At 44.1% G+C, this 24942-nt stretch overlaps 1 protein-coding gene across 11 annotated transcripts in view; it reads left to right on the top strand.

The window, feature by feature from the left end:
* The first annotated feature begins 539 nt into the window (after positions 1-539).
* The window catches only part of FRMD6 (FERM domain containing 6), an 84652-nt gene continuing 60249 nt past the window's right edge, over positions 540-24942 (top strand). For 8 of the 11 annotated variants that reach the window (XM_059696267.1, XM_059696287.1, XM_059696259.1 and 5 more), the window contains exon 1: positions 545-698. The gene's annotated coding sequence lies outside the window, so the exon portion shown is untranslated. Of the gene's footprint in view, positions 699-791; positions 932-1278; positions 1494-24942 lie in introns of those variants that run through there. The other 3 variants (XM_059696195.1, XM_059696204.1, XM_059696214.1) reach the window with 3 other exon arrangements.

Below are 24942 nucleotides of genomic sequence, written 5' to 3'. Positions count from 1 at the left end.
GGCGCCCCGAGTCATGAATGGGTGGGCAGGTGGGTGCGGGACAGGAGGGCAGACGAGAAGCTCGGAGTCACGAAGCCTCCTCCGCTGGAAACGCCTCCTCTGTGCGTGGCCTGCCCTCCATCGTTCCGAGTTAGTACGATGATGCTGAGGCCAAACAGCCGCCCCCGGCCAGCCCGACTGAGCGGGGCAGGGAGCGTCCCGGGGAGCGGGGCCCGGGCGGCGGAGAGGGCCGCTGGGCCAGGAGCAGGGGCGCGGACCGTGTCCCCTCGCGCCGGTACCCTTCGCGCGCGAGGAAGGGCCTAGATCGCCCCGGTCCGCACACCTTCCGCCGCTCACCTCCCTCCCCAGGACCCCGGAGGGCGGTTCCCGTCGCCTTTTCCCGCCCCGGGCTCGCCGCACCCCTCCGCGGGACGCTTGGTTGGGTCCGGGGCGGGGTCGGCAGGCGCTGCACGTGCGGTCGCGATCTCCTCGCTCCCCTCCCCGGGCTCCGCTGCCTCCCCCGCCCACCTCGGGGCGGTGAAGGAGGCGGGGCCTCGGGGGGGCAGGGCGGAGGCGTGGGCGGGGGGCGGGCCGGCACCCCGCGCTCCCCTGGCTGCCCGGGCCCAAGGGCTGGGAGATCGGGCTAAGCGCAGCGCTGGCAGGAAGGGACCGGTCGCTGTGGTGAGTCCAACGCCTGCTGCTCCAGACTTTTCTCCAAGGTACGAGCAGGAACCCGGCGCCCTGGGGCCTCCCCGCCCGCCCCCTACCCGGCCTGTGCGCCCCCGCCGCCCGCTGTGCCCCCTGCCGGCCGGGCGGCGGCGGCGCGGCGGCGGGACGGGCTTTGGGAGGGTTTCCGAAAGTCGCGAGCTCCTGCGAAAGCCGTGTCCCCTTCCCCGCGTCTTTCTTCTTCTTCTCCAGGCTTCCCCGGCCCTGGGCGTCGGGCACCCGGCTGGTAGGTCGCCTTCTGCGAGGCAGAGCGCGCCCACGCCGGAGCGGGGGGTCGGGGCCCCGGGCAGCCGAGCCGGGCAGCGAGGGAGACGAGGAGCTCCGAGGCTGCCGGCGCGGCGAGAGCGGGAGGCCGGCCGGGCTGCTGGCTGCGCCCTGGGCTCCATGCGTCGCGCTCGGCTCCCCGGTGCACCCGGGTGCCCTGTTCTGGGGGCGCCTGTCCGTCGCGCCCCGTCTCTGTGACCGGGCGCCGGGGCCAGCCCCCGAGCCCTGCATTCCTGGGTGCGGTGCCTGCCGCCTGTTGTGCGCGCCTTGGGGCCGGGCTGCGGGGCTAGGGGGCTGCGGGAAGGGACCCGCGCGCATCTGTCCCATCGTCCCTGAAAGTGCCTGGTCGGGGGAGCCGGAGATTGAGTTGGAGCTCGGCGGCGCCAGAAGGGGGCCTCGGTGGGATGCGAGCGCGGGGCGCAGCCTGCAGATTTCGGGTTCCCGGAGGAGCCGGCGGCGCGCAGGCCCGGGCCCAGGCGGAGGGGACCCCCAGCCTCTCCTCCGGGATGGCCAGGGGCTGTCAGGTATGGACAGCGGGGGGCACCAGTGTGAGGTCCACAGGGACTGGAGCAGCACCTTGAGTCCCGGGACGGCTTAATCAGATGATGAGGGCGATTTCTTAAAGGCACGAATAAATGGAAAGCTGTCAAAATCAGCATATTTTAAAGTTTGAGTGAAAGCTGGCAGGTTTTCAGGCCATGCAGTTGTTTGTCCAGGGAAATATTAGCTTCTCGACACCCTTTTCGTTTTTACTTTTTAGCACAAATCTCTTTTGCCAGTATTTCCCTCGGGCTGTGCATTGCCCACAGAGGGGGTGGGGTGGGGGGGGGGGGAGGAAACTTCAGCAATGTTCTCGGGTTGCTTTTGACTTCAAGCCCTTGCTCTCCAGTTTTTGTGTGTGTGTTTTTTTATGTTTTGTTTTGAAATGTTCAGAAAAAGTATCTCTTGGCGGGTTTTCCATGTATGATTCAGTCTCTTCTTCTCTGGGACCCGACGTTGTTTGTTTATGGGTTTTGTAAGCTTCTCTTTAAATTTAGTTTTTGCAGGAAATACTCCCCTTTGCCACAGGGTGTAGTTTACGGACTAGAAAATACTGCTGGAGAAAGCTGCTAGTGGCTTCATTTTCCAAGAATGTAAGTCATTTCCTTTCTGTGATTTCAGGGAGTTGATATTTCACAGCATCAAAACTTTGTGCGGAAAATTTTCCGTAGTACATCTGTCATTAAAAACACTTTCTTTGACTTTGGGATTTTTCTCCTTAAAGCAGCGCCTAAATTTAGGCTCAGCAATGATCAAGGATAAGAAGTTTTTCAGGATCGACAGCATTTTGAGACCACTGTAGAGAGTAATTTTAACAACCACGGAGACCTACAAACAGCCAGCAGGATGGAGAGTGGGGGAGGGGAGTCGAGAAGTGAGAGGCAGGGAAACAGATGCGTTTGCTGTTCTTCCTTGTACTGTCGTATAAAACTTCTAGAACTTAATCGTTTTCCTTGGATGTGGTTTTGAGAAACAAAAGTACTGTGTTATGTTAAAAATGGAAATACTCCACAGTATGAGACAACTGACATTTTAGTGTACTTGTAAACATACTGGTCTTACATTTCATATTAAAATGGGCCTTTGGGGTTATTGGATGAGGAGGGTCCTCCAGGGGATATCTACTATCAAGTTATCTGCAGGGTATCTTCTCCAGAAAGCAGACTGACTGTAATATGAACTAATTTCCCCCTCTGCCCCCCCCACCCCCCCCCACCCCCCTTGAATTAGCTTGTAAGAATGCCTGAGATCTGACACTTATGGACCACAGTTAGCCAGTTAGCCAAAGCTCTTGCAGTGCTCAAAACATTTTAAGGAACAGGGAAATCTTTCTCTATTTGCACCCCCTCCTTTTAGGAGGTCAACAGGGGTAACCTACCAGCTTCAAATACATAATTTCAACTGGAAGATTTAAGATGCTCCTAGCTCCATAGGAAAACAATACAGGCCAGGATAAGACTGCTTTTGAAGGCAAAATGTCTGTTAGGTAATAATTTTTAGTTACAAGTTCTTTAAAAACTCATTCAACGAGGCTAGCTGAATCTGGGGGGAAGGGGAGGTGGTAGAGCTTTGCTGGTTTCTGTACTTTGTTTCCACTTTTAACTTCACTTATAAAGGTTTTGGCTTTCAGAACCAATGACATAATAGGCTGTGTAGCCTTCTTTTGTGGCAGATGCTTGAAATGAAAGTTTCAAACAGAATTGTTTTTGACTGAGCTGTCAAGTTCAGAGTTTAGTGTAAATGAGTCCTGTCGCACAACTAACTTTTTTGATAAAGGAATTCTTTGTAGTTTTCAACTTGGATGTTGCACATTTTGATGCCTAAGGCTACGGGGTTTACCAAAAAAAAAAAAATATATATATATATATATATATATATATATAACCTGCAAACAATTATTTTATTACATGAAAGCCAGTACCAAGAAAAGATTAATTCAGTCCAGATGTAAAAATGTATGTGAATTTTAGATTTGGATGATCTCAACAAGTTTCCCCTTCTATTGACGAGGCTGCCTGGATCCCAGATGGCATGCACAAATTATCCTTTCGGTGGTTTTCTGGGTTCAGAACTAAATTTCACAGGCCTGTTCTAAAGTCATTTTCATATTGTTTTAGGCATTCCAAAGAACAGAAAGCTCTCTGCGTTTACGCAGAGATGGGTTTTTCCAATTACTCATTAATACAAACCTCATAAATGCTCTGGTTTGGGAGATGGAGCCTATTTCGTAAGTGGGGAAACGAGGTATTCAGTATTGTGTGTCCTGATGGGCAATGCATAGGTTTGGCTTTCATTTATGCCAATTTCAGCTCTCCTCTTTTAAAGAAAAAAGAAGTTTTTTAAGTGTGTTTACAACCTTCAGTAGAATCCTCCTGGAACAAAAATTGTGTTTTCTGATTCAGCAATTGGACCTAGTATGATGATCTTCTTATTCCCCTCTCCTCCATGCCAACGAGAAACAGTTCACACAACTTGTAAGAAAACTCCAGCATTTTTCAGCCTGTAGCCCCAGCATCAAAGTTATAAAGGGTGTGTGTTACACACTTAAAATTATATATATTTAGGGAAGTCTTTGTATGATGATATAATTACACATTTTGGGAGTTTGATTACATTGTGATTGTGTATAAAGCAATCAAGCGTAGGAGGGGGTGGGTAGGAAAGATTTAGGGAAGGAGTTTTATGAGTGGTGAAATTTTAGTTAAACGGTATCTTTCCTAAAACACAAACAGGAAAAATGGTATTGTTGGCCTCTGTAGTTAAACTTTGATATAGGGGTGGTGGAGAAGGCTTTTTGAATAGCACATTATCCTGAGGAAGAGGCTTTGGGGGCCTGTAAAAATAAGTAAAAACAAGTTAAAGGGATAATTTGAGAGGAAGGAGGAAGTAGAATGCTGGGCATTGAATTGCAAGGAAAATCTAAACTTAGAAGGATGAGTATTTAAAACAAGCCTGAAGTCAGGAGAACTTTCTATTTAAAAGCGGGAATTAAAGATTAAGAACTCTTTAGCTGAGAAGAAAGGACTAGAATTAAGGTTCTCTATAAGGTCTGTATTCAGCATGAAATAGTGCTAAGTGATATTTATCATGGAAACTTTGCCTGCATTTGTGTTGAACCACTAGTTTGGTGTTCAGTCGTGTTCAGGGACTGGATGCTTATGATTGTGTCTCCCCACCCCACCTCACCCCACTCCACTTCCCACTTCAAAGACTGGAAACATTTTTTTTTTTTTTGGCTAAGCTCTAATGATTCTTCAAACATTTAATTTGTGCCCTAGCATTTGGGAGAAATACAGCTACCTACCCCCATGCTCTGAGACCAGAGGGGCTCTGCAGAAGTACTGATGGCAGAAGTTATCACGGAGTTTTGAGTGAAAGCAAGCAAACTGTGCTTCTAGTTACCTTATATAAATTAGTGATATGATTACTTCTAATGCAAGTGTGTGTACTATCACTTTTTATGTGTATCGAATGGAGTGATTGTGCAATGTACCACATTGATCAAAGAGGGATTATTGAACACTGGGAAGGGGAAAGAAATTACTGATCTGACAGCTGATTGTATTACCCGAGGAAGAGAAAAAGGTGGTGCTGAAACAAATTCACAGAGGAACACATACAGGCCGAAGGAAGAAGGTGGGGTTTGCAGGAGTGTCCTTGTAGTTGTCTGTAACACAGCATCTTCTTGAATGCCTTTCCCCACCTGTGGAGTTGGAACTGTATAGCAGGAAATTAGGTGGAGATGTGGGCGTTATCTAGGTGATTTTGGTAATGTGGTTAATTAGGATAATTCTGGCCAAAGCATCTATTAAGAACCTCAATATTCTGAATTGATTATCCTGGGGTATCCTATATAATAAAAGACTAATATGCAAATCGACCAAACTACAGAATGACCGGTCGCTATGATGCGCACTGACCACCAGGGGGCAGATGCTCAACATAGGAGCTGCCCCCTGGTGGTCAGTCCGCTCCCACATGGAGAGCGCCGCTCAGCCAGAAGCCAGGCTCACGGCTGGCAAGCACAGCGGCGGTTGTGGGAGCCTCTTCCGCCTCTGCAGCAGCACTAACGATGACCCACTGCTGGCTCCTGGACTGCGAGAGGACACAGGCCAGGCTGAGGGTACCCCCCCCCCGTGCACAAATTTCGTGCACCGGGCCTCTAGTTTTTAGATATTTTCTAGTAACTTTGCCTCTCTCTCTCTCTTCATGTATATATATTATAGAACTTAGAATAGTAGTGTTTTACTTGTATATGAAGGCAGGGAAAAGCAATATTTTAGACTAACTTTTTGCCACAGTTTCATGTGAAGGAGGAAATCATTATAAAAATCAAGCAAATTCTGGATTAATATATTAGGATATTAATGAAGTTTCTACTTAGCTTCTCAGGTGGTTCTCTGTCTACTTAACATTAAATGAAAAGGAATCATTTTTCTCCCTGTAGGTAGCTGTCTAATTTTAGTAGATTGCTTTTTTTTGGGGGGGGGGGGCGGGGTTCCCATGGCATAATTTCTTTGAATGAACTTGTTATCGAATAGTTAGTTGCATAAACCAGAAAAACGCACAGATCAGAAGTGTAAGCAAAACGTGATCATACCTAGGCACCCAGCATCCAAATAAAGAAGCAGAACATTTCCAGCCCCAGAAGCCTCTCCCTTAGTCAGAATCCCCAATGCAAGGGTAACCACTGTTCTGCCCTTTATTGCCAGGGTTGGTTTTAACCTGTTCTTGGACTGCATTTAAATGAAATCCAATATGAGCTCTGTTTTGTGTCTTCTTTGGCTTAACATAGTGTCATGTCCAAATTGATGCAGATAGCAGTAGTTCTTTTTTCTTTTATTTCTGTGAATGAAGATACCCAGTTTATCCATCCTATTGATGGACATTTGAGTAGTTTGGGGCTGATGCAGTTGGGTGTGAACTTTTGATGGCTCAAGAAAAAACAAGCTCTTTGGAGTTGAAGGAAGAGTATAGTCAAGATTAAAAGAGAAAAAATACTTCAGAAATGTGAGAGGGGGGAAAATGCAATATCACGAAAACACTAAAGGCTCAACTCAGTCCACAGAATCCTAGTGTTTCGGGGCCTCAGTTTGCAATATACCACTGGATATTGCCAGATTTCAATTGAGAACTGGGAAGAGGTAGGGGACCCTAAGGTGTTAGCTAGCCCCATCACCTTTAGAGGGATTGAGGTCCCTTAAGATTGAGTGACTTATACAGAGTGACAGTCTGTCTAGTCTTGACTAGTGCCATCTGAGCGCTGAAACCCAGCCCCTGTGTCCACTAGCCTGGAGGACAGGGAACCCTTTTCTGATTCACACAGAGGTGTCCTGTGGACAGATAAACTTAGACCAGAGAAAATAGAGGTGTAGCCCAGCGAGGCAGAATTTTACCTCCTCCAGCCTGCTCTACCTCTACCCCCATATACAACCCTTGGGACTTATTTTTCCCCCCCTTTCTCCTTTCTCCCTCTCTTCTAGGGCTCTCCAGTGAGACCTTAATTTATGAATGCCACGTAGGTCCCTCCTGACTCACTGTTTCATTGATGCATAAATGATCTAGGATGTGGACCCTAGAGGCCTACTTTCTAAATACTTTTAAAATAGTTCATTTTTAAGAAAATGTTGCCAAAATGATTTCTTTTTTTGCCTCTTCCTGCCATTATGCCTCCTCCCCCTCCTCCAGCCCCTCTCCCCAAGTTATTTTAATTCTCAAATATCCCTGGAAACATCCGGTCTCTACCTAAAACAACAGTGACATTCTGGTGCTAAAGGCTGTGGCAGTCCCCAGGAAGCACTTATTATAAAACACAGGATTATGACCTCACTGAGAAATCGAATAGATAAAACAAAGTGCTTGGGAAGGATAACTATTGCTATAGATCATTTCTTTCATGTTTCCCTAGGGAGGAAAAGGACGTTTACATGGTTCAAGAAAAGGCTCAGAATTTCAACCTAGGCTCATTAGGACGGTGAAAAACAGGCAAAATAGCAGACGTTTTATAAATGGGTAATACATAGATTCTGCTCAAATGAAATGCTACTGCTTATAACAGCAAGAACGTAGCATGTTCAATCTCAAAAAATAAAAAAATGTGTTCACTATAGGGCCACAGTTCTGACAGGTTGCTCACTGAAGTTACTACAGAAAAGAGGCATGAGCTATGAAGACAACATGGGGGAGAGGCAGTGAAATATGATAGTCAGAATGAGATCTTTCAGATCAGTCCTCTGGGGCCCAGGTCCAGGCCCCACTGCCCTGCAGTGTGCAACCTTGGGGAAGTTACTTAACCTCTCTGAACCTTTTTTCCTCACCTGTTAAATGGAGACAATAAAAGTAACTACCCCACAGTGTTGTTTTGATTATGAAATGAAATAGTAGTGCATGTAAAGCAACTAGCATGGCCTCACACAGAGTAAAAAGTAATGTTAGCTCTTATTACGTAAGACAGACAGAAATGATGTATAGAAGGATTTAAAGTTTTCTTGGGCTTCCTCTAGGCTTTTGTTAATAAGCGGCTGTTGACAAGAATTTATTATAAAGGGTGGGGCAAAAGTAAGGTTACAGTTGTGAGTATGCGAAACACAAGAGTTCATTCTTATATTATTATTTATTAATTATTGTAATATTTTCTATTCAAACGACTGTAAACCTGCTTTTGCCTCCCCCCCACCCCCCCGCCCCCACTCTGTTCATTGATGGCAGTCAGTAGGCAACAAAATCTAGTATATCTCTGTTACAGTCTGTATTGCTGCATCAAGAACAGCTGGCCCATTCCACTGATCGCTAATTGATCGAATTATTTTTCCTAATTCTCGTCTAATTTCTAGCTATTTCAGTTGCCCAGCTTCTGCCTACTGGATAATTATTTCTTTCCAGATGCCAAAAAGTAAATCTACAGATTTAGAAATTCTCTTTATGATGCCTAATGTTATGCAAAGTAGTTTTAAAATTAAAGAGTACCAGCAGCCCATGTCTTTTGCTCCTGTACCCTGTAGGTTTCATGAGCCCTTTAAAAGAAAGCCACTATTATTGGTACAGTATAAGGCAATTGTTTATGCCTCCCAGCTCCGTCTCCCACCATTGGCAGCTTGTATAATATGGGTCAGTCCCCTTTATAATTTTCTGTTATGGGGCCCAGAGCTTAAGATTTTAAACCATTCGTTCAAAGGAAATTAATAGTCTGAAAGTTTCAAAGGAAGTGTTTAAGAAAAACAAACTTAAGCACATTAGAAAGACACATTTACATCTAAACAGCATAATTACAAGCTCAGCCAACATAGACATGGGTTCCTTCAGAATGTTCAGATGTGTCATTCACATCTGTGCATTAAAAGGGGGGGACCTATCCCAGATAATCCTGTTCCCTGTTATGTGTTGTGTAATATCTTGAACTTTTAATAAACTTAATGCTTTAAAAATGTTCACTTAAGTCCATCAAAAAACAGGTTTTACATCTGTGACGTATCCACGTCTACGTTGACTACTTTGTGCAAGTCCTACCAATGTGTTTCTTGTCTCGGTGGGAGAACAAAATATGTGTGTGGGAAGGTATTAGAGTTTCAGATACGTACTAAGTGGAGCCCTGGTTTTAGGGAGCAGAATCTGTTGGGGTCCAACCCCAGCAGGTCCGGGGGTCCCCAAAGGTGTGGACAGAGTCGGCAAAGAAGGAATGACACGGAGGCAGCGTTCAGGTCATCAGCAGCCTAGCCAGGATCTCCAGCCAAGTTCTGTGTAGGTTCTCCAGCTAGATTCTGTCGCCAGGTTCTATGTGTTATTGTCTTGTTACATCTGTATTTATACCAGTTGATTTTAATCCTATCAATTTCTATTCCAAAGGTTAGGGTGTTTCTTATCTCCATTCCAGGGAATAAAGATTATGTAGCTTAAGCATGATTGTTCGTAGTTGACCATCAAGTGATTAACTACCCGCCTGGCACTTAGTTAAGGGGTTTTATTCCCTCCTTAACTTCAGGGAAAAATCCCCACCTGGGGAAACAACCTTTCTTGGAGAGGTGATCTTGGTTAAAACACATAGTGCCAAGAAGGAGAGCAAACATATTAAGAGCAGTATGCCATATACGCCAGGTCCCTTGAAACATATGCTGTGCAGATGTTTCTTCCCTGCAGCGACTGTGTCAAGCAGCAAGGATGAACTGGCTTCCAGCAAGAATCAGTGAGGGCCCAGGTAGGATGTTCCTAGCTGCCCTGGGCCCCTGGCTGTGTGTTGGGCCATGAGCTCAGGCTGAGACCTTTCTTGTCTTCAAGTACAAATGAGTTTTGTTAAGAACAACAAAAATATTCATGATCTGGTAAAGGTCTCAAATATTAAAAGAAAACTATGAAATTGGAATTACTAAATGTTTAATTAAATTCATTTATTCCATATACTGTATGCCTCCTATGTGCCAGGCAGTGATCTAGGCCCCAGAGATACATCAATGTCATTTCGTTATAATGTTGATGAGATGCCACAGGGACTTAACTTGTTTATATCAGTTACCTTATAGTAAATTGAGTTCATTATATGTCTTTGCTTATATGTCTATTGACAACATTAAATGAGGACTTACTGTAGTGTGGTCAGGTTGACCTCACTGAGGTGACTTGGAGGAAGGTAGCCATACAGAGACACCTGGGGAAGGTGTGTTAGCTGCCAAAGGCCTCAGGTGGAAGTGAGCCTGGTGTGTTCCAGGACCAGTTAGAAAGGCCACAGAGTAGTGGTAGATGAGGTCACAGGTTTGGAGAGGAAATCATGTAGGGCCTGTGTGGTGAGCCATGAGTGAAATGGGGAATCACTGGGGAGTTGTGTGCAGTGATTTGACTTTCATTTGAATAGAATCGCTGGCTACAGTGTTGAGACAGGAAAATGGAGCAGGGTGGTCAAGGGTGGGCCCTGGGATACCGGTTAGAAGCTGTTGCAGTGATCCATTGAGAGATGCCAATAGCAGTGGAGGAAGGGAAGAGAAATGACCAAGACTTATTTTGTAGGTTGTACCTGGCCAACTGTTTGAGGAGTTGGGTCAGACTAAGGATGAGAAAGAGAGATCAGACTAAGGATAACACCGGGGCTTTTTGCATAATTATGGAGTTGCCATGAATTGAGATAGGGATCTCATGGAAGAGCTGGTTTGGGAAACAACTAGGAGCTGTTTTAAACATGTTATGTTCATCTTCCAAGTGGAGAAGCTGAGGAGGTTGTTGGATATAGGAATCAAGAGTTTAAAGAATAGGTCTGGGTTGCAGATAGAAATTTGGAAGTCACCAACAGCACTTGGATGAGATAACTTGGGGAATGTGTGTAGACAGGGAAAGCAGTCCATGGATCAAGCTTTGGATCCTATCAGCATTTACAGTTTCTGGAGAAGAAAAGAAACTCGTAAGAGAATATCTTAAGCCTAAGGACTTAAGCACACATTTCTAACATAGTGGACATAATTGTCTCCATGCCCTAACTGACAGTGTCATTTTTAGAAGATATTGTTAATTCTGTTGACCCACACCGTGGGGAGAAGGAACTATGACTGATTTTTCTGTGATGAGGTAGTTGGGCTGGGCCAGAGGTGCTTCATCCTTGAGGGGTTGAGCTGATAAGGAGGAAGTAAAGAAACTGAGAAGGAGCAGGCAGAGGATAGGAGGGAAATTAGAAGAATATTCTTGAGGTTAAAGTAAGTGTCTCAGGGAGGAGAGAGTGAATTAGTGGTGCCATGGGCTGCTTAGAGGTCAAGTAAGATGAGGACTGAAAGGTGCTCGTTGGGTTTAGCAATGGAAGTCATTGGTGACATTGACCTGAGCCATGACAGGTCACCTGAGCTGTATCAGTGGAGGATTGGAGACAAAAACCTCATTGAAGTGGACTAAAGAGAGAATGAAAAGCTTATGAGCCCTACAGGTGTGGACTCAGTGGTTGAGCATCTACCCACGAACCAGGAGGTCAAGGTTTGATTCCCGGTCAGGGCACATGCCCAAGTTGTGGATTTGATCCCCAGTAGGGGGCATACAGAAGGCAGCCAATCAATGATTCTCCCTCATCATTGATGTTTTTATCTCTCTCTCCCTCTCCCTTCCTTCTCTGAAATAAATCTAAAAAAATTTTTTTTAAAAGAGCTTATGAAACATAATTCTGATTTTCAGTTCAACTTCTCATCAATATTCATTGGATATAGTACATTTAACGTGTCTGATAGAATGTAGGGTGGGACTTTGGAATGCTGGCGGCCATGAGGGTCTTCAACAGGCACTGACAGGAATGGGGAGCCTCTCAGCTTCCCCTGAGTTATTACTGGCAAAACTCTAGTGTGTGGATTGTAGTGTTTCTTCGAAATAGAAAAAAGTCCTAAAGCAGGTTCTCTTCTTTTTTTTTTCTTTTTTTTAAATTGTATCCCTTTGGATAAGAACTATATATTGGAATCATGTCCCTTTGTTAAGACTTTCCTGTTTGTTTTGTTTTCTAGTTCAAGCCACTGATCCTTTATTTGAAAAGGATACAGCAGAGCCCCAGTGCTTCATGTGCTTTGGGTTGGCTTCTGTTTCCGCAGTGGTGATGGGTTTGAGCTGATTCCCCCCCCCCCCCCCCCCCCCGCACACATGGCAGTGCCCACAAGTCTGGAAGCCTTCGGGGTTAGATGGCTCAGGGCTGGCTGGGGTTCTCCAGAGCCAGAGCAAATGAAGTCATAGACACATTGCTTGCTTCATCTTTCTTTTTAACTTTGCGGATGACTTTCATTGTGAATATTATTTCAAAGCATGTGATTAAGCAATTTTCATAGCTCTGTATTTTATGTCATAATTATGCACCAGGAGTTTTCCCTCCCGGGAATTACCTTTGAATTATAATGCTAACTTTCTATAATACTATCATCGGAACGAATCAGCAAGCCTCTGATACTAATTACCTTTTCTTTCCCTAAGCTGATTAAAATGCTAACGTGTAGGCCTTTAATGCTTAAATATTGTTTTTGGGTGGTTAAAAGCTTACCGTGATTGTAGAATTAAAACTTTGTTACATCTGTTTGAGTGTTGTTTGGTAATAAAGTATAGTAATAGTTTTTAGAAAGTTGATAATTATGGAAAAATGCTGGAGAGAGCAAGGGCTTTCATTGGCAGTGGATTATGGCACGTTTTTTGAGAAGTGGAGCTCCAGTGTGTTGTGGCTTATACACATCATGCCAGCATTCTCTTAGGTACTGCTCTGTCAACACTGTTTTATTGGTATCATTCTGAATGCTTTTTCAGCTGAAACTTATAAGTCACTCCACAGCTAGTTCAATGAACGTAATTGGCTTGTAACAGAAATACACAAGGCCAATGTGAAATAATTTGGCAGTGCTGAGCATTTTACACGGTCAACATTGGAGTGTGCAGAGGTGTAAAACTAAGCAAGTTTTGAAATGCATGTGAAGTCTTTTAAGTCTGTGAGTGCAGGATGAAGTCCAGATCTCTAAGTGTGGAGTTCAACATTCCAGGCCAGAGTTGCAAGGCTGTGTGGCCCACCAGGAAGATTGGCTGCAGACATGTTTTGGTTTTTAACACAGCATTACAAACATTTATTTGCCAACATTAAAAATTGAGAAACTTTACATTAAAAATTATTTTGTTAATTCTCACCCGAGGATATTGTTCCATTGATTTTTAGGGAGAGTAGAAGAGAGAGGGAAAGACAGAGAGAAACATCGATGTGAGAGAAACACATCTATTGGTTGCCTCCTGCACAAGCCTGGACCAGGGCCCCGGGCTGGGAAAGCCTGCAACCAAGGTACATGCCCTTGACCGGAATTGAACCTGAGACCCTTTGGTCAGGAGGCCGATGCTCTATCCACTGAGCAAAACCAGCAAGGGCTACATTGAAAGTTTTTAATTTTACACCTTCTTTTGAAAAACTGGAAGGTGTGACAATGATGTTTTGGAGCAACGTACCAACTTCCCTTTTATTTATTAAAATATTTTTATTGATTTCAGAGAGGAAGGGAGATATATATGTGTGTATATATATATATATATATATATATATATATATATATATATATACACACACACACACATATATATGAATGATGAGAGAGAATCATTGATTGGCTGCCTTCTGCATGCCCCACACTGGGGATCGAGTCTGTAACCAGGGCATATGCCCTGATTGGGAATCGAACTGAAATCTCCTGGTTCATAGGTCAAAGCTCAAATACTGATATGGGGGGCGGGGGAAGGAGGGGAAAGAGAGTTAGAGTTAGAGTTCTGTAGTCGCCCACAGTCCCCAGCAGAGATCCTCTTGCCCCAACATTGAGACCAAGTGGCTGTTGGCACTTGGCATCCTGCAGGCTTCACTCCTTTGTTCCCTGCTCCTGTAGGCAGATGAGCTTGCTATCCCTCTGTTGTACTTGACTTATTTTCCAGTGTCATCACAAGGCTCCCTAAGTCTAGCCCAGTTATTCTCCCCATTGTCCTCACAGGCACATACACACTTAGTCTGGGTCATGCTTCCTGTCTGTCCACTGACCTGAGCTGCATGTTGCCTGTGTCACTTCATTGGAACGTAGCACATGCTCCTGTACACACATCTTTTTATATATCTTTTCTAGCTCCCCAACTGTATTATAAGTTTCATGAGGGCAATGATTGTATCTTATAATTTACTAGTGCTTAGCAGGTTTATTTTAGATTTACCAGATTGATTATGGTTTAGATTTAGCTTCTAGTGGATGGTAATCTGTTTTTATAATGATGCTATGGAAGAGTCTATAATAATAAAAGCATAATATGCTAATTAGACCAGACAGCTGAATGACCTTCTGGACGTCCTTCCAGATGAAGCCACGGTGGCAGGGGCCAAGGCAGAAGCGGTTAGAGGCAATCAGGCAGGCAGGCAAGCAGTTAGGTGTGATCAGGCAGGCAGGCAGGCAGAGGGGTTAGGAGCAATGAGGTAGGCAGGCAGAGTGGTTAGGGGCAATGAGGCAGGCAGGCAGGCGAGCGGTTAGGAGCCAGTGGTCCCGAATTGTGGGAGGGATCCTGGATTGCAAGAGGGTGCAGGCCAGGCTGAGGGTACCCCCTCCCTCCTGTGCACGAATTTTGTGCACTGGGCCTCTAGTTGAAAAATAAAAATCTTGTGTAAAATCTAGTACTTCCTCAATAGGGCTTTCTTAATGAACTGCATCCATTCCTTTGTATCTTCGCAGTAACATTTATGTACTCTAAGTATTAATTTACTAAAAACCTCATTTATTGCAAATTCTCTGATTCAGTTAGTGGATGAAATTTCCAAATAAATGAGTCATTACTATATATACCACTTTATTATTTTAGATATGCTTCTTTCTAATGGCTCATACTGTCTTAAATGTCTTATTTTTTCCTCATTCATTTGACAGATAATTTTCTACAGAATACCTGGAGAAAGTATGAACTTGACAGGCATGGTAGTAACTGCTTTCCTGAAGCTTTTTACCTTTTAGCTGGAAAGGCATATATTAATAACAGGGTATATCATTGTTCATTTTCAACAGTTGTTACTGAAAAGTAGGGGGTGTTCTGAGCCCTTATGAAAGAGTACTCTGGTCTGAGGGTGGGGGCTGTAGGAGTATAACATGACTAAATTCCAAACTCCTTGACTTTCTCATAATTCCATAGCAGTTTGGAAAATATTCAGAATGTAAAAATTTTACTTTAAAAACAAATAGATTAACAGATATTTTCTATAACAAAAATAAGTGTTTTAAAACTTTTCCAAATGATTTACCATTGACTGTACTCATTGCGTTAGTGATTAAGAAAGAATTATAATTTATAGCTCTAGAGTTTACTGCCTTTTGCTTGGCACCTGAGTTGCACTCTGTTTAAATATGTAAACAAGAGGGCAATTGGGCTAGAAATTTCAGATATAGCTAACTTGCAAATCAACTTTTATTTTATGAAACTATAATTTTCAAAAGGGTGTTTGGAATAAGGACTTTTCTTATGGCTCTCAAAAATAGGTTATAAAAAATAAACTTATTTCTTGAAGAGTAACTAATGGATAGTACCTTTATTTTATACTTCTAAGCCCATGACTGAAAAAGACTAATGGTTTATCAGTCTGATCTTGGAGTGATGTAAATATGGTGTCATAAGAAAACCTTAGCAGTAAAGTTGGTGATATATGTGAGCGAACCAAAAAATAGAGTGGAATTTTGTGTGGTTGCACGTATTTTATCACAACAATCAGAAATGCTCTAAGTATCCCCCCCCAAAAAAATATAGAATTCTATACTTAACTAACCCATCTAAATATAGTGTTAAAGTTAATTTTTTGCATAGTTTAGTGTCAAACTGAAACAAAGATCAGCTGCAGTCGTGCCATTTTTGAAATTTCTGCTAAGAAACTAATGTTACTTGTAATTATAGAAAGAGATTCACAAAAATTAACATAAGGAAGTTTTCAAATAAACTCAAGATTTCCAAATGTGATTTTAAGGAAATTTAAGGAAATGAGATCAGGGAATAGTTTTTAAGAAATGTCAAGTGTCATGTAGAATTTAAAATAAATTCCAAATAAAATATTTTTAATCTGCAAAAAAGGATGTTGAACTGATGATTTGTAATATACTAAAGTATTTTACTTTTAGCAGTGACTAGAGAAATGGAAAGAGAAATTTTCATGAATTTTATTTATTTATAATGAATTTTAGATGTAGAATAAAACCTAGCAGGGTAAGCTAGTATAAGTTATCTAATTTATAACATAAAATTTTCTTTAATAATTGCCCCCCAACCATCTACCTCTCCTGAATTCTTGCATAGTTCCTAGAAAATGGTTGGCTTTTGACTGTTAAGCCCCAACAGTATTACAGCTTTATTTTATTCTGATCTAGCTAAGGTGACAGACTCGTCATCTAGATTTAGAACTAGAGCAAGTCAGTGAGGCATTTGACCCATAAAAGAAGCGACAGAAGTGTGCTTACGAAAACTCCGATGCCTGTCTCCCAAGTCTGACATATAAATAAAATATGACTCTTCCCATAACAGTAATATGTATTCAGATTTAATGTTAGCATGGAAAAAACATACTTTGTTGCTTAAATACTCAAAAGGCTATGAAAGATACAAGTTTTGTTCCTTAAACTCTCAAAAGACCCTAAGTAAAAATTGGATTTTTGCCTTGGCAAGGTGGCTCAGTTGATTGGAGCATTCTTCCATACACCATAAGGTTGCAGTTCGATTCCTGGTCAAGGCCCATACCTAGTTGCAGTTCAATCCCCCGTCAGAATGGATGGGAGGCAAACGCTTGATGTTTCTCACATAGATGTTTCTCTCTCTCCCTTACTCTCTCTAAAATCAATTTTTTTAAAAAAATCCTCTGGTTAAGATTAAAAAATAATTTTTAAAAGATTGGATTTTAAATATTAACATAGAACGCAACAATATAAATTACCTGTGATTTTTTTTTTTTTGGTTAATCCTCACCCGAGGGTATTTTTCCATTGATTATTAGAGAGAGTGGAAGGGAGGGGAAAAGACAGAGAAAGAGAAACATTGACGTGGGAGACACATCCATTGGTTGCCTTCCTCACTCACCCCCGTGGGTGTTGTGGATTGAGCCTGCAGCCAAGGTAGGTGTGCTTGACTGGACTCGAACCCGGGACTCTTAAGTTGTGGACCAATGCTCTATCTACTGAGCCAAACAGGGTGGGATTATTTTCTCCAACTAGATTTTCCAGCACCTAATAATTTATATGTATAAGACATTTCATAGTTTTAAAAGGAATTTTTACATATGTATAAGACGTTTTGTAGTTTTAAAAGGAATTTGAAACTACAAAAATATTTTTATTTGATCCTCAAAGTCATAGTCTGAATTTTACAGATGAGGTTAAATGACCTGTATGATTTGACACCTTTATTTGACAGTTTGTGACAAAACCAGGACATGATACTCTTCTAACTGTGAGGCCTGTGCTTGTTTTCTGCCACCAGTCACAGTTAACCTGTCGATAAAATATTTCTAGAGAATTTGCGAAATATGGTGCAACACTGATTTTTTTTAGTGCCTTTTTAAAGTCTATTTTAGTTTTTGACAGATACTGAATCAACTTGTGTTCCTTCATTAATTTACATTGATTTTACCAGAGAATTTTTGTGTTAGTCTGAACTACACAGGGCCATCTTTTCAAACATACGTACTTCCCATGATAATGCATTTAACATGGCACAAAATTCCAGATTAGATTTTATCTGAAATAAGCAAGATATGCATAAAATTTCACACTATCAATCCTCTGTTCAGAGCAGCGGTTACCTTGAAAAAGTCTCTTAATTGTAGGCTTGGTTAGTGAAATTAATGTAAAGGTGTTTTGCCCTAGCTCAGTGGTTCTCAACCTGTGGGTCACGACCCCTTTGGGGGTTGAACGACCCTTTCACAGGGGTCGCCTAAATACATCCTGCATATCAGATATTTATATTACGATTCATAACAGTAGCAAAATTACAGTTATGAAGTAGCAACGAAAATAATTTTATGGCTGGAGGTCACCACAACATGAGGAATTGTATTAAAGGGTCGCGGCATTAGAAAGGTTGAGAACCACTGCTTTGTGTTCAGTGGTTAGAGCATCGGCCCGAGGACTGACAGGACTTGGGTTCAAGTCCAGTCAAGGGCTCAGGTTTGATTCCGGTCCAGGGCACGTTCCTTGGTTGCAGGCTCTATCCCTGGCCCTGGAAGAAGCGCATGCAGCAGGCAACCAATCGGTGTGTCTCTCACATCAGTGTTTATCTCTCTTTGTCTCTCCCCCTCCCTTCCACTCTCTGGAATCAATGGGGGGAAAAATGCCCTTGGGTGAGGCTTAACAACAAAAAAGGTGTTTTTAAATGATTTCACATTTAGAACTTTGTAATTTTTAAATTGGAATTAGTGCTAGTGTTTTATGGAAGTGTATCTACCATAGCCCTTTCTGTGGGAAGTTTTACTTACGTGTGGATTTTGTAAATGAAACCAATGTTCGCATGAGAACATCTGCAATTCATTCTTTCATTCAACTGTCATTAATGTGCCAAGCATTTTGCTGGAAATTCAATGCTGAAACAAGGCATGGACCTATCCTAGAGCCTGGTTGATGAGGGGGGACAGACAGACAAATGAACAATTATACCATGTGACAAGTGAAGTACTACTTATTTAAAACTGCTATTCAGTTTGTGGGTTTTTTAAAAATATATTTTTATTGATTTCAGAAAGGAAGGGAGAGGGAGAGATAGAAACATCAATAATGAGACTCATTGATTGGCTGCCTCTTGTATGCCCCCTACTGGGGATTGAGCCTACAACCTGGACATACGCCCTGACCGGGAATTGAACCAGAGACCTCTTGGTTCCTGGTTCGACGGTCAACCACTGAACCACACCAGCCAGGCTTTACTTAATATTCTTTAAAGATATAATCTTTTTCCACATCACCATGAATTCCTACATTTTAATTCTGAGGTCTGGTTTAAACTTTATGAAGCCATGGTTTTAGTCAGTCAAGTGATATTTATGTCATGCAGCAAAGAGCTTGAGGTAATGTGTTACTTAATATATAAGTCACTTAAATGAACATATGGCCTCATTAAAGTTTTTTTTAATATCAGATTTTTTATGATATAAATTACATGCAATAAAAATAAAGTTCACAAGTTTTAAGTACATAGTTTGGTGACTTTTGACAAATGTATATAATCATGTAAGCAGTGTCACAGTCAAGAAGTAACCGGTTTGGCTCAGTGGATAGAGCGTTGGCCTATGGACTGAAGGGTCCCAGGTTCGATTCCGGTCAAGGACATGTACCTGGGTTGTGGGCACATCCCCAGTAGTGGGTGTGCAGGAGGCAGCTGATCGATGTTTCTCTCTCATCGATATTTCCAACTTTCTATTCCTCTCTGTAAAAAAAAAAAAAAAAAAATCAATAAAATATACTTTTTTAAAAAAAAGATATAGAATATTGTTATCTTACCAAAAAATTTTCTACAGCCACTTTTTGGTCAAACCTCTTCTCTACCCTCACTTCCTCTTTTCTTTCCTTTCCTTTCCTTTCTCCCTTATCCCCCCTCCCCATTCTTGACACTACTGCCTGTTATAGAATCCTATATAATAAAAGCCTAATGGCAAATTGTCTCTTTGGGCATTCCTTCGACTGAGAATTCTACCAGGAGACCAGGAGTTCCACTGCTCGCTATAATGTGCGCTACATGGTGGGCGTCAGCTACGCAGTGCTGGGAGTGAGTGGCAGTGGAGGCACTGCCAGCCCTGATGGGCCCGACAAAAATGGGACCATGGCAAGATGGTGGAGTAGATGAGCGGGTGGCGCCAGGCCAAGGTGGTTGCAAGCAGGCCTGATTGCCCCGCCAATCACTCTGCAGATGTCAGCCAGTGGCTGCCAGCAGCAGGGCTGAGGGAGCCAGCAGGCCCTGATCACCTGATTGGGGCTGGGCCCAGGCTGGGATGGGGAACTGGGGGGTGGGGGGTGGCAGCGACCAACCTCCCGCGGCGCCTGGGCAGGGGGCTGCGACCTCTTGCCAGCTACCTGGGGGTGGGGATGATGGGGCAGAGGTGAGGTGAGAATGCAGGGTGTTCGCTGGGTTTGCTGTCACTCCCCCTGCTACCCTTCCCCAGGACGCCAGGGTTTGTGCGCCAGGGAAGCCCCTGCACACAGGTGCGGGGTGCCTGTGAGGAGCCCGCCCTGCATCTGCGTGGCATCTTCCAGGTGAGCCAGGCCACAGCCACCGGGACTGCAGGGCAGTCAGGCTCCCCATGGGTTCATGCGAGAGCGTGTGCTGCCCGCCTGGCTTCCATGCGGTGCCAGAGGCCCACGCTGCTCCCTGGCCTGCAGCATCCAGCTGTGCTCACCACATCTCTGCGTGGGGACTCGGGCACCGTGACGCAGGTGGAGGGGAGTGTGCGGGGGGCCCAGGTGCGGCCCAGAGGTCAGCTGGGACCTGCCCTTCCATGCCAGACGCTCAAGCTTTAATTGCCAACCAGGCCTAGGGACCACACCCACGCATGAATTTTGTGCACCGGGCCTCTAGTTTCATATAAATAGAATCACATAACATGTAATATTTTGTGCCTTGCTTTTGTATCTGGCTTCCTTTACTTAACATAATGTATTCCTCCTTCCTTTCTCCCTCCCTCCCTCCCTCCCTCCCTCCCTCCCTCCCTCCCTCCCTCCCTCCCTCCCTTCCTTCCTTCCTTTCTTCCTTCCTTTGATAAGTATATTTTGTTGCAGTACCAGTAGTTCCTTTTCATTATTGGGTAGTATTCAGCTGTCACAATTTGTTTATTCATTTACTTATTATTAATGGATATTTGGATTATTTTCAGTTTGAAGTTACTATGAGTGGAGTTACTATGAATATTCATGTGTTAGTTTTTGGTAGACATATTTTTTCATTTATCTTGGGCAAATACCTAAGAATGAGATATCTGAGTTGTATGAGTAATGAATGTTTAACTTCATAAGAAACTGTCAAATTGTTATCCAAAGTGGCTATATCATTTAACTTTCCCTCCGGTAGTGTCTAAGAGTTCCAGTTGCTCCAAACTCTCACCAAGACTTGGTATTACCAGTCTTTTTATTTTAAACACTTGAGGCCCGGCACACGAAATTTGTGTGCGGGTACAGTCCCTAGGCCTAGCCTGCGATCAGGGCCATCTTCCCTGGCTGCCCGCAGCCAGCCTTACTCCCCGCTGCCACCCACCCCTGGTTCCCCATTTGCCATTGGGAGATTGGAGCCTGCTGGCCAGGGGGAGGAACCGAGAGGTCGGCCGTTCCACCCACTTGTCGGCCCTGTCCACCACCCCCACCACCCACCCCGGATTCCCATTTGCCATCAGGCGATCGGAGCCTGTCGGCTGGGGAAAGGGACCAAGAGGTAGTCGGTGTGCCTCATAGTGACTGGTTGAGTGGGTGTTCTGGTCATTCCGCCATTAGGGTCAATTTGCATATTACCCTTTTATTATATAGGAAGGAAGGATTATAGTGGTATCTCACTATAAGATTTTTTATTTTCCTATTGACTAATGTTGAGCATAATTTCAAATGATCATTTACCATTTGTATATTTTCTTTTATGAAGTTGTTAGGTCCACACTGAAAGGAGCTAGGCCAAGAGATGCCATGAGAGTTTAAGAAGTTTTATTGCATTCTCTCACAGCAGGCGGAGACCAGTGTGTCAGTGCCAGCCCTGAGGGATGATTAGGTTCTCTTATAGGGTCAGGATGTGGGTGCACGAGTAAGTCAAGCCTAGGGGAGGGCACAAGCTGGTCAAGGGGGAGCGTGCACAGGTCGGTCAGGCAGAGGAGAGTTCTTACCTTGCTTCTGCAGGCACTGGGTCATCTGCCACAAGCTATGGGAAATGGCTTATAACAATATATATTTCAGAAAACATGTCCAAGCAGGAGAGATTAGGGATCGTTCATCCTAACACAAGTGACTGTTTAAATCTTTCCTCCATATTTTTAAGAGATGTCTTCTGTTAGTTATAAGAGCTATTTATGTATTCTGGGTTGAAGTCTTTAATCAGGTAAATTTTTACCTTGGCACCTTTCTCAAAAATCAAATGACTGTGTATGGTTCTATTTCTGGACTCTTTCCTCTTTCTTCTATTCCATTAAAATATATATATATATATATATATATATATATATATATATATATATATATATATATATATATTACAATATTATACTGTTTTGATTACTGTATGTGCCCTTTAGAATAAGTTTGAAAATCAGATAGTAAGTCCTTTGACTTTGAATATGAGTAGTGAGAGTAGGCATCCTTACACCATTAGGGGAAAACCATTCAAGCTTTCACCATTAAGTGTAATATTAGCTGTAGATTTTTTGTTTTTTTGTGGTTTTTTATTAATCCTCACCTGAGGATATTTTTCCATTGCTTTTCAGAGAGAGTGGAAGGAAGGAAAGGGGGAGAGAGAGAGAAACATCGATGTGAGAGAGACACATCTACTGGTTGTCTCTCAACTGGTTACCTCCCGCACCAGCCCCATGAAAAGCCAGTAGATAACTTATAACTGCAAATCTTATCTGAAAACGAATTGTTATCCAGCTTTCCTTAGAAAATTCATGACTAGGATCAACACCATGTTTTGTTAATTGACTCCTCCAGACGTGCAGGTCATGAAGGAAAATGGGCACTCCTGAGTGCTTTTTGAATACTTGAATAGTTTTGAATCTGAGGTATGATTCTGAGGCAAATGCTAGTAGGATCTAGCCTTCTTGTGGGAGGAGTCAGGGAGTACGATGCAGTGATGCTCCATTGGTGTTGGCAGTGGTCCTGTCGTGAGGGATGGCTGACTTGGAATGAGGCTGCCCCTCCGATTTCTCCAGGATCGAGGTCCGTAGGTCAGCCTCTGGACTGGCTTCCCAGCATGATTAGCGCCATCTGAAAAAGCTGTGCTGAGCAGGGGTAGGGTGGTTTCTATTTTTCGTTTGATTGGCCTGTTTGTTTTTAACTCTAACCTTCAAGATTGAGCTGTGGTTCCATTTTTCATGGAGGATTAGCCCTGTTAGCTTAGGGTAAGGTGTAATTCTGATTTCCTTCCTCCACACCCTTAAAAACCAGACTTTAAGTCTCCCTCAAAGCATTAGAGGATGACTACTATAAGAAGGAATGCTGTCTTTTAGCAATATGCAGGGGGGATGTACATCAGAGAACCAGAAAATCCAATGAGCAGGCAGGTCAAAAGGAGGCGACTTGACTGGGCTATTCAGTGACTCAGTATTGGATTTTGTTGACTTCACACACCAGGGAGCACAGAGGTTCACTGTTAAATGGCTTTTATTTCTATTATCTTTGGAATATACATAGGTAACAATTGAGTTGACCTTGTTTTGTATCTTATTTCAAAACCCCTATTGAGAAGAGTTCCACAAATAAGACTGTGAATTGGTATATGGGAAATAGAATGTTACTGCATAAGTACCACTTGAAAATGAGATTTTACACTTGATGGAATTGTCAAATTTATGGTACATAGTTATCTTTCAGAAGTAATCTACGGGAATTAAATGATGACAGGTAGGAGAGGAGAGAGCCAGCTTCTGACTGAAGATTCCCCCGGGTCCCAGTAATGTTCCCCACAGTCACCTTAACAGTCTTAGATCACCTCCATCTCTTTAGAATAGATTGGCTAATGATTTGATGATGTCCCAAGGGAATGGGGGTTGTGTGTGTGTGTGTGTGTGTGTGTGTGTGTGTGTGTGTGTGTGTTGGGGGGGTGAGGGTGGGGGGACGTGATCCTTAGAACTGTTGGTCTCTGGTTAATCTTCATCCAATTCTTTGTTTGGATATATGTGTCTTAATGGGTTGGAGTTGAATCCCTACATGACAATAACAACATTAAATATTTTGTGAAGCTATAATTAAAGAAGCCTTATCTAAAACAAACATTTTCATCATTTTTCTCCAGGGCTTTTAAAACTGTAAATCAAAGTTCTAGGGTTTTCTTATGATTAAAATAAACATTTTTTTCTCTGACTTTTTAAATAGATATTTTCAGATGTTTCATAAGTTTATGAGACAACTTTGTCTTTAACCTAAGTATTCACAGCAAACCCCCCAAAAGGGTGTTAAATGAGGACTTTTATAGCAATACTAGGGGCCCGGTGCACGAAATTCGTGCACTGGGTGTGTGTGGGGGGGGAGGGGGGGAGTGTCCCTCAGCCCAGCCTGCCCCCTCTCACATATTGGGAGCCCTCAGGCATTGACCCCCATCACCCTCCAATCGCAGGATCGGCCCCTTGCCCAGGCCTGACGCCTCTGACAGAGGCGTCAGGCCTGGGCAGGGGACCCTCATTTCCCCCCATCACTGGTTCTGCCCCCAGCCCAGGCCTGATGCCTCTGGCCCAGGCATCAGGCCTGGGCAGGGGACCCCCCAAACCCCTCTGATTGCTGGCTCTGCCCCTTGCCCAGGCCTGATGCCTCGGCCAGAGGCGTAGACCCCCATCACCCTCCGATCGCCTGATCGGCCCCTTGCCCAGGCCAGACGCCTCCGCCAGAGGTGTCAGGCTTGGACAGGGGACCCCCATCTCCCCCCGATCACTGGCTCTGACCCCTGCCCAGGCCTGAGGCCTCTGGCCCAGGAATCATGCCTGGTCAGGGGACCCCCATCTCCCTCTGATCGCTTGCTCCACCCCCCGCCCAAGCCTGACGCCTCTGACCCAGGCTTTAGGCCTGGGCAAGGGGACCGTCATATCCCCCCAATCCTCGGGTCCGCCCCCCGCCCAGGCCTGATGCCTCGGCCAGAGGGGTTGACCCTCATCACCCTCCGATCACCAATCACCGGATCGGCCCCTTGACCAGGCCTGAGGCCTCCGGCAGAGGTGTCAGGCCTGGGCAGGAGACCCCCAGCTCCCTGCGGTTGCAGGCTCCGCCCCTGCCCAGGCCTAACGCCTCTGGCCTAGGCGTC

Source organism: Myotis daubentonii, chromosome 1 (assembly GCF_963259705.1).
Source record: "Myotis daubentonii chromosome 1, mMyoDau2.1, whole genome shotgun sequence".
In the NCBI taxonomy this organism is placed as follows: domain Eukaryota; kingdom Metazoa; phylum Chordata; class Mammalia; order Chiroptera; family Vespertilionidae; genus Myotis; species Myotis daubentonii.
The sequence above is the reverse complement of the archived record's forward strand: the minus strand, read 5'-3'. Positions and strand labels throughout refer to the sequence as shown.